Here is a 10,000-nt window from a genome sequence, read left to right as displayed (position 1 = left end):
GACAGCTTTGTAATGCCGAAGTTCACTGAAGTCAAGCCCTGTTTGGCGGGGTTAGTGTTTGGATGGGAGACCAAAACAATATACCCCTTGTAAAACAGAAGCATCAGACCGAAAATGCTATTAACGCTAACAAATGCGAACTCAGCAAGGTACAGATCTTGTTAGCTTGCTTTATGCAAAAACAAATATTGATGCAAAAGTAAATAACTATTGATACACAGTTTTTAGAAAGAGCAGAAGGAAGTCTCCAGGACGGTCGATCGAGAATAACATATTTACGACATGAAAACAACATTAATTTTGAACCGTGAATATAGAATATAAAAAGTTACGATCAGCGACAAACATTTTGGGAGATTTTTGCTACGTTCAATTAAAGCGCCAAATCGAAAGTAACATGGCCGGAATTCAGTGGGAGCCGTGATTAAGTTACAGCGGGCGGCATGTTTACTCGCCAAACAGTGAAGCATCTGTGTCAAATGATGGCAAGATACCGGGTTTTTGTAAGTTTCTTTTTCTGTCAAGTGTTAAAAAGTTTGACAATGAAATGAGCGAAGTCAAAACAAAGATCACAATCGCAAAACTCTTGTTTATGCAAAGTCAAAATTTACTCTCCAAGACGCGTTCGACGTTATTTATCACCAGGTAATTTCATCATTTTGGAAATGGCAGCTACTTTATTATTCATCTGCGTCACAATTTTTCACTGATTTTGGGGCTCATTTTGTTGAAACTCAAGCAAGCTTCCAACAGGCCTGTGAACCGTTCCTGCTTACAGAGCAATACTAAAAAACTTCTCCCATATCACATTTCAACCTTACGCTCGGAAATTCAATACACAACATGATCTTATAATTCACAAAGGCAGAAAATACCACAGAATCCTTTTCCAGCGAAAAATTTATTGAAACAAACAACATATTTGCTCTTAGAGGCGAGAACCTCTTCCTATTTCATTGCGTGCGTGAAGGCAAGAAACTCAATCGTGTCAAATTACCATGTACTTCAGGTAAATACAGCTCACTTTGATTTCGGCTCGACGGGCGATAGATTGTTGTCGAAGTCCATTACTCGTCGCTTTTAAGATTCCACCGCCTGTATATCCAATTGACCTGCCATTCATGAGCTTCATAAAGGTATATTTTGTTCAAAGATCCACTAAAACGCCATTCGCGTTACATAACTTTCGACGCCATTGACGGTTAAGTTAATCGTTCTACTGTGTCCACCAGAGAAATCTACGCATTTCCCACTACCCTCTCGATCCTAAGAAAATACGCGCAGAAGGCTCTATGCACAAAGCCACCACTTAGCAGGGGAGTGACAGGCAAGACTTTTACCGACACGGAAAAAAATAAAAAAACCACGAAATCAACGCAGACCTCGACTGGTTTGCCATAGGCAACCCAGTAAAAAAAGAACCCTAAACTTATATGTTCATGTATCGCTTAATCAAATATCTTATTGGTCGTTGCTAAGTGAAATGCAAGGAAAGTTCATTCAAGGTTATGTCAATCAATGGTGCTAATTAAGAAACGAGCTGCTTCTGTGAAGCATACACTGGGTTGCCTGTGGTACGTGCTACAGAAAATCAGGAGGCACTGAATTGTGTGGTATTGAAATACAGCATTCCAGTCTCTGAAGAATAACAAATAAAAGAGAAGCGAGAAACATTGGCTTCTGGGCTGACTTGTTGATAATTTTCAAGTTCCCTCACAACTTCTTTTTACCACAAGTGTGCCGTCTGAGCATCTGAAAGAATTCACTGAAGTTAAGCTCTGTTTCGCGGGGTTAGTGTTACGATGGGAGACCAAAACAATAAACCCCTCACAAAAAAACAGAAACATCTGACCGAAAATACTATTAACGCTAACAAATGCGAACTCAGCAAGGTACAGATTTTGTTAGCTTGCTTTATGCAAAACAAATATTGATGAAAAAGCAAATAGCTATTGATACACAGTTTTCAGAAAGAGCAGAAGGAAGTTTCCCGAACGGTCGATCGAGAATAAAATATTTACGACATGAAAACAACATTAATTTTGAACCGTGAATATAGAATATAAAAAGTTACGATCAGCGACAAACATTTTGGGAGATTTTTGCTACGTTCAAGTAATTTGCAAAATCGAAAGTGACATGGCCGGAATTCAGTGGGCGCCGTGATTAAGTTAACGCGGCATGTTTACTCGCCAAACAGTGAAGCATCTGTATCAAATGATGGCAAGATACCGGGTTTTTGTAAGTTTCTTCTTCTGTCAAGTGTTATAAACTTTGACGATGAAATGAGCGAAGTCAAAACAAAGATCACAATCGCAAAACTCTTGTTTATGCTAAGTCAAAATTTACTCTCCAAGACGCGTACGACGTTATTTATCACCAGGTAATTCCATCATTTTGGAAATAGCAGCTACTTTATTATTCATCTGCGTCACAAGTTTTCACTGATTTTGGGGCTCATTTTGTTGAAACTCAAGCACGCTTCCAACAGGCCTGTGAACCGTTCCTGCTTACAGAGCAATACTAAAAAACTTCTCCCATATCACATTTCAACCCTAAGCTCGAAAATTCAATACACAACATGATATTATAATTCACAAAGGCAAAAAATACCACAGAATCCTTTTCCAGCGAAACATTTATTGAAACAAACAACATATTTGCTCTTAGAGGCGAAAACCTCTTCCCATTTCATTGCGTGCGTGAAGACAAGAAACTCAATCCTGTCAAATTACCATGTACTTCAGGTAAATACAGCTCACTTTGATTTCGTCTCGACGGGCGATAGATTGTTGTCGAAGTCCAGTACTCGTCGCTTTTGAGATTCCTGCCAAGTTTATCCAACTGACTTTCCATTATTGAGCTCCATAAGGGTATATTTTGTTTAAGGATCCACTAAAACGCCATTCGCGTTTCATGACTTTCGACGCCATTGCAGGCTAAGTTAATGATTCTACTGTGTCCATCAGAGAAATCTACGCAGTTCCACTACCCTCTCGATCCTAAGAAAATGCGCTCAGGAGGCTATATGCACAAAGACACCACTTACCAGGGGAGTGACAGGCAAGACTTTTACCGACACGGAAAAAAAAATAAAGAAAAACAAAAAAAAAAAGAAAAAAAGAAAAAAAACAAAACAAACAAACTAAACGCAGACCTCGACTGGGTTTGCCATAGGCAACCCAGTAATAAAACTTTGGCCTAATCGAATTACGAAGTCTCCGACATTCTTTCACTTAAAAGTACTTCGTGAATACAATTAATTTTCACCATGTGCGAAACCTTCAAATGGATGAAGCTTCTGGTGGTCCAATTGTAGAAGGATGGTCTACAGATTCGCGTAAAAATTTCTTTGGGCAAATGATTGTGAACGACGCAAGAGCTTCTCAAAGTACATAAAAGATGCAAATATTTCACATTCCGTCGTCAACTGTCATTACACATATATTTAAGCACGCGCCAGATGTATGGACCCATCTTAAGTTGAAAGAGACACAGAGTTGATAATTTCGAAATGTTCTAACCTTATTTGCCGTAAGAGGCAGGTCCAAAGGCTAATTTAACGTGTTTGTCTCACCATTTGTCGCATTTTAAGCGGTCAAGTTTGCTTCTGTGTACACAAAGTTCGTTGCACACGTATTCAATGGTCGAATACCATAATCTGTGATCATCTTGCGGGGCATATGATCACCACTGCATCTACCTAAGTCAACAACTGCTAAGTGATTTGCAGATAGTTGCTTGCTTTGTACGTACTAAACCTGCTAGACCAACATATTACATTTGATTGCGACCATTGCTCTCAGGCGTATACCGGTAGGGGTATATAATATAACAAAAATAAAAATAAAAAGAACAAATATAAATATTTGTTTCCATATTCGCAGTTTGCTTTGCATATTTTGTATTGAGCACTCTTAGGATAAGTGAAACAATTTATTGCATGTTTATCCGTTTTTTTGTTGTTGTATAAATCTACTAGCGCGTAATTCTCTGAATTGCTACGCTAATCAGTATCTATTCTGTGATAGATAGTGAGTAGCGTAGTAGTGTACGCTTCTCGATAAGGTATGTTGGAACTCACAAAACGCTTGAGGTAGTAATTTTGCGACATTTTGTTTCCGTGCGGAGACGGGTGGCTTCGGACGCGGGAGAAATACTGCGAACCGGGGTAGGGGTTTGTAAAGGTTTGTCGTACCAAAAAAGCACGTGTGGGAGATTGAGGGGAGCACAAGCGCGCGCAAGATGATGCGTATGGTACCGGGGTAACGGTATGATCATGTTGCGAAAAGCAATATGCCACGTTCGATATATCAATATTCTGACATGGCTCCGAGGCTTTCGGGACAAACGTCTTTTTCTGGTGTTGTTTTCTTTGTGTCCAAGTCTCTTTCGGGAATTGAGAGACAAAACAAACTTTAAAAAGTGACAATTTTGACCCGAAAGCCTTGGAGCATGTTAGAATATTGATATATCGAACGTGGCCTATTTGAGGAAACAAAAAAGTTTGAAAAAGCTCCGACTGTCCGCAAAAGTATTCGAAAACAAATTCTGCCAAGTTGTAAAAAATATAAATATATATATATAAAACGCCTTCGTTTTGTATTTGCATTGTTTGGTTTTGTGGAAGCTGCGAAATTTTTAGAGACTCGAGTGAATTTCCGGATTTCGTTCAAACTGTTTAGGAAAAAGTAATCAAAGAAATTTTGCACAGCGCGAAAAGACCTAGGAACGAGTTTAGCCCTAGAGTGTTACTCAATGTAGGTAGCGGGTCGCTTAAGAGATGACAACAGATGACACTTCAGGAGACAAAGTTAAACTAGTCATTCTTTTCATTCCTTTACTTTACTCTCTTCCTAATCAACAAGATTGTGTGCTCCAAGTGGTTACGTATCAGGATAGAAATTGCCCTACCCCTACCCCCTAAAATAGGATGACAGCATTGCGTGACGAACAAATAACGAAGCACTGCAAAGGATTCAAGGTCAAACAACAAACGTTCAAACGTGATAGCACCTCACAAGCACCTCACAAGAACACCCCAGCAACTGGTAGAGTTGCCGGGAACAGTACTCGTGGAACAGTCTCTCTTCGTGAGAAATCCACCGTGCGTGTTCGTGTGGTCGAAGTGACGACTGAAAGGAACGTTCAACAGCATACAAAAAAGAACACCGTTCAACAACAAGCGAAAAAGAAAACGAAGCCATACCAAAAGAAAAACCCTTGATAGTAGCGATGTACAAGGCCTAAGCTTACCTTCAACGGTGCTATTTTATTACACGTACGCGTTGAACATGGACTTTAGCACACGCCACGTTTTATAGGCCTCATGGTTTCCACGGCAAAATAGTAGCATGGTAGATGTCTTTTATGGATCATTATAAAGCTGTTATCCCAGGTATTTAAGCATGAAATACAGTGCAAGGCGAGGATGAGTTTGAAGATGTGATACAGCACTGAAAGAAATATTGTAAACTGCTTATTGAATGCAAGCATTCACTTCATATTCATTTTTGTGACTGAAACCAGTCCCTAGATTAACTATGATCAGGCAAATAACTGCACAGAAAGCGACAAAGGCTTTGCGTGTAAATATCTTTTTGAGTTTGTTATCGGGATTCCCACACAAGCTCACACAAATCCTTATAAATTTTACATGACTTACCACCGTGGCAATTAGGAACTAGAAATTTGCCCGTCTCTACATTAATGGTCTGGAGAGTCACTCGTACAAACTCATTTTTGTAGTACAGAACATTTAAAAGCAAAAGTCGACTGGAACCTTTATGAAAATCAGGACAAAATGAACTGGAGATTATAACCAAGGATTCATAACATAGAACTCCTCTTCTCGGAAGACAACTGGCCAACTACACGTCGATGATTCAGGCAACGTTTTTATTGTGAACATTTTCTTTAAACCTTCAAAATACCAAAGTAACTTTTTACGACAAAATATTGGACGTCTTATGTAACTTCTGTGTGTGGTCACTGTTAAAAAAGAACTACGAAAACCGGGACCGTAAACATTCGCATCTTTTGCCTTCGTCACCGTGACTCCCTCTCTTTCTTCGCTGGCGACGTTGCTAGCGCTGGTTGCCGAAATGATAACCATATTTGGTCATAACCTGCGATCAGGCTCTATTTCAGTTTCGCGTGGTACGTAATGTGGCGAGCGACGACATAAGAGAACATATGAGCGAAGCTAAAAATGGGCCTGAGCACAGGTTAATTTGGTCATAGAGAGGTACAGCGTTATCACAACTCAGGAAGTTGTGAAGTCTCTTAAAGTGGCTAGGTCACGCAATTTTAGGCAATTTCAGCACTCATCGAATGGTCATACAATTAACTAAAATATCAAAATAACTGTTCAAAACTATAGAAGAACTCTAAGGGCCGATTTACACGATACGATTTTGTCGCATGCGACAAGCTCACGACAGGGCTACGACATGACTTACGATTGTCGCAGCGTTTTAAAACGTGTTTTAAAATGCTACGACATTTTTTCTGACGTACACAACAATCGTAAATCATGTCGTGGGCCTGTCGTAAGCCGTTGTCGCATGCGACAAAATCGTACCGTGTAAATCGGCCCTAACAAAACACAGGGAAGCCAAGAAGTGACATGGATGGACAAAACTGGAGAGGATTGAAATGGATTGAATTTGGGTTTGGATTAAAATGGATTGAATTTGGGAACGTCGGCCCACCTTTTTTCAAATTTATATCAGTCTATATCAAAATGTCATTTACAAAGCTGGAAAATCATTCTTAGTTGTTATGTGGCCTTGATTTTGCAAATGAAAGACTCTTGCATTGTCAATTTGACGTTTAGAGCTCATAATTAACAAAATTAAACAAAATTACCTAAAATAGCGTGACCTAGCCTAGATTAACTATGATCAGGCAAATAACTGCACAGAAAGCGACAAAGGCTTTGCGTGTAAATATCTTTTTGAGTTTGTTATCGGGATTCCCACACAAATCCTTATAATTTTTACATGACTTACCACCGTGGCAATTAGGACCTAGAAATTTGCCCGTGTAGACATGAATGGTCTGGAGAGTCACTCGTACATAAAGAAAGGAAGAAAGGCAGGAAAGTTATTTTTAGCTTACTTCACATCTCGCCGATAAAATCACACTTCTCCGGCATCAGTCACGCTCAAACTCCGGTGATAGCGACACGGATAAAGGTTCTTGGAGTTATCAAGACCTTCAAATGAATTTTTTTTTCGTTTAAATTGATACAAAAGAGATAGATTTATGTTCAATGTTAATAGGCCTTATAATGTATAATAACGAGTCAATGTATTTTCATTCCTTTCGAGTTCGTTTTTTTATATTATTGTTGTGTTCTGTTATTCTGTTCCCGTTAGATCGATTAGTATATGTGCAAATTGTTTTCATGACGGCACAATTTAAAGCTTGAATTATTCTAGAATTTTGTGCCTGATGCAATTCTCAGTGCTCTATACTTCCTAATAAAAAATATGCTTTAACGTAATATACTTTGTTGTGATTTCACTCGGATACTATAATACTGTAACGATCTTATTAAAGCCATGTCTGAAAACGGGTGTATATTTGCAAGTTCAGGTCTGAAAACGGGTATGAATTTTAGAGGTCAGGTCTGAAAACGGGTGTGGAAAATGGCATGTTTAGGTCTGAAACCCCCCAGGGGTCAGTTCTTCATCCGTCTGTTTGCTGGAAACACAGCCCATGACAGACTGTCCTCTATGACCATGTATAAAACACCTGTTCGAAATTAGGTAATCATAACCAGTCTCTCGCATTTTGATCACGTTTTCAAAATGGTGGAAATTACTGATATATATAATGATGATATAATGCTGGTCTCGGTTGTTCAAAAGATGGATAACGCTATCCACCGGATAAGTCACTATACAGTGGATAAACACTAGCAAAAGCAATTGAGTTATCCAGTGGATAGTGCTATCCACCCTTCGAACAACTTGGGCCTGAGCAATGAGTTCAGCTCAGTGCTCACACACTGGCTGGACTTAAGCTGTGAGTACGAGTATTGAAGCTGTGAAAATCAAGTTTATTTCTGTGTTAAGGTCCACACATGGCACATGTTTTAAAAAAATTATAAGCAGAAAAAAAACCATTTCTCTTATTAAGAACCTGTGTTTACTTGGTTTTGTCTGCCGGTCGATCAATCTCCAGATTTTTTAGCATCAGTCTCCAGATTTTCGCTGTTTTGAGGTTGAGAGGTCTGGATGTGATGAATTTGAAAACAATTATTCTTATACAATTGGTGTTGTATTCTGTGCTTAACGATAACTCACAACCGCATTTAAGACTCCTTTAAGCTCAAGACCTTCCTAATAACCTTCTCCCGCTCTCCTTATATCCCGTATGTCCATCACGTGACCTACACTACATCCCTCCTTTTCTTTACAGAATATAAAGCATATTCCTTAGTGGTCAAACACAATCCAAACGCTGAGTTCGAATCAATAAGTCGCAGTCAGTCTCAACCAAAAAAAACATTGTCCTTGAGGTTCAAGACATTTATACTACTTTTTTTTTTCCTTTGCAACAACAACATTGTTCAATCTTAAAGAGCAGATAATAATCACTGTTCACTATTGATCCCATTCCCCGTAGCGATCCGGAGGGTGTCTGTTTCGTTGCGGTCTTCCTTCCATGTCATGACGATCCACCGGTGGCTCTTCTTCTTGATCACTACTTTTATCATTTTCTGACTCTTTTGCGGGGACTGAATCACCACACTATTACCCTTTCTCTCTACGATTTCATAAGGCTCGGGCTGAAAATTGGTTGACAGCTTGTTCGACTTTTTCTGCTTTAGAAGCACCTGGTCTCCCACTTGGAGATCGCAAGGTTGAGCGCCTCTACTTGTGTCTGCATAAATCTTCGCCTTAGTCTTCTTTTCCCAGTCACGGTCTCGTAGTTCCTCATCATTTACTGCTCTCTCGCATAACTCTGGCAGCTTAGTGCGTATTCTTCGGCCAAACAATGACTCTGCCGGGCAGACTCCGGTAACACTGTGTGGCGTTGTTCTATAGGTTGCGAGGTAGTGAACGAGCTCTATCCTCCAATCTTTCCCTTCCGCTTGTGCGATCCTCATACTCTTGAGCAAACTCCGGTTTTGTCGGTCTACCTCGCCATTGGCCTTGGGCCCATAATGGAGTAACCTTACGGTGTAGAATGCCATTATCCACATGGTACTTCTCAAATTCTTCGGATCGGAACTGCGGTCCGTTATCACTCGTTATGCTCACAGGTAGACCATGGACAGCAAATATTCTGTCAAGACGCAAGATGATCTGGGACGCGACGATTGATGTCAAGATTTTTACTTCATAGTATCTGGTGTAATAGTCAACAACCACCAACAGGTACTCCCCATGTGGCATCGGCCCCAAAAGGTCTAAAGACAAGTCCTGCCATTTGCCTTGCGGTAGTTCAGTGGGCATCAAAGGCTCTGGTGGCGTAGGTTGTCCGACTAATTGACATCCATGGCAGGACCGCACATAGCGTTCTGCATCTTTGTCTATCTCAGGCCACCAAACTTTTGTTCGCAGCCTTAATTTCGTGGCAACTATCCCCACGTGACCCTCGTGTGCAATAGCCAGTATCCGCTGTCTTAAACTACGGGGGATAACGATGCGGGTCCCCCGCAGAACTACTTTGCCCTTGGTACATAGTTCTCCTCTTACTGGAAAATATTGAACTGTTTCTTTGTTGTTCCAGTCACCAACACGGATGCACTGTCTGACATCGGAGAGCTCCTTATCGTGATGTGAATGCTCTTCCACCTCCCGTGTCGTCACGGCTTTTGGAGTCGCTGTCTGGGCTACGAATCGCACATACTCCTCCGCAACGTTCTCTATCCTCCGCCCTTGCTGGTGGTCCCGACAAATCAATCTGGATAAGGCATCTGCTATGTTTTCACTGCCTGGCTTGTATTTGACTGTGTAATCAAATTCTTGCATGCGCAATACCA

General features: G+C 40.4%; 2 protein-coding genes and 1 long non-coding RNA gene across 7 annotated transcripts in view; all 3 read right to left on the bottom strand.

Annotated features, from left to right (window-relative positions):
- LOC138038793 (mucosa-associated lymphoid tissue lymphoma translocation protein 1-like) overlaps positions 1-10,000 on the bottom strand; it is a gene marked incomplete at its 5' end in the record, with an annotated part of 207,274 nt that overhangs the window by 19,431 nt on the left and 177,843 nt on the right. The window lies entirely within an intron of this gene.
- The window catches only part of LOC138038799 (uncharacterized), a 212,930-nt gene that overhangs the window by 51,958 nt on the left and 150,972 nt on the right, over positions 1-10,000 (bottom strand). The gene's annotated exons all lie outside the window — the stretch shown is intronic.
- LOC138038785 (uncharacterized) lies at positions 5,021-6,951 on the bottom strand. The gene is made up of 3 exons (XR_011130300.1): positions 6,881-6,951; positions 5,752-5,845; positions 5,021-5,519 (listed from the first exon to the last, which is right to left on the bottom strand). It is a non-coding gene; the product is annotated as an uncharacterized lncRNA (long non-coding RNA).

Source organism: Montipora capricornis, chromosome 2 (assembly GCF_036669925.1).
Source record: "Montipora capricornis isolate CH-2021 chromosome 2, ASM3666992v2, whole genome shotgun sequence".
NCBI classification, from domain to species: Eukaryota; Metazoa; Cnidaria; class Anthozoa; order Scleractinia; family Acroporidae; genus Montipora; species Montipora capricornis.
This window is presented reverse-complemented; position numbering and strand designations above follow the sequence as displayed.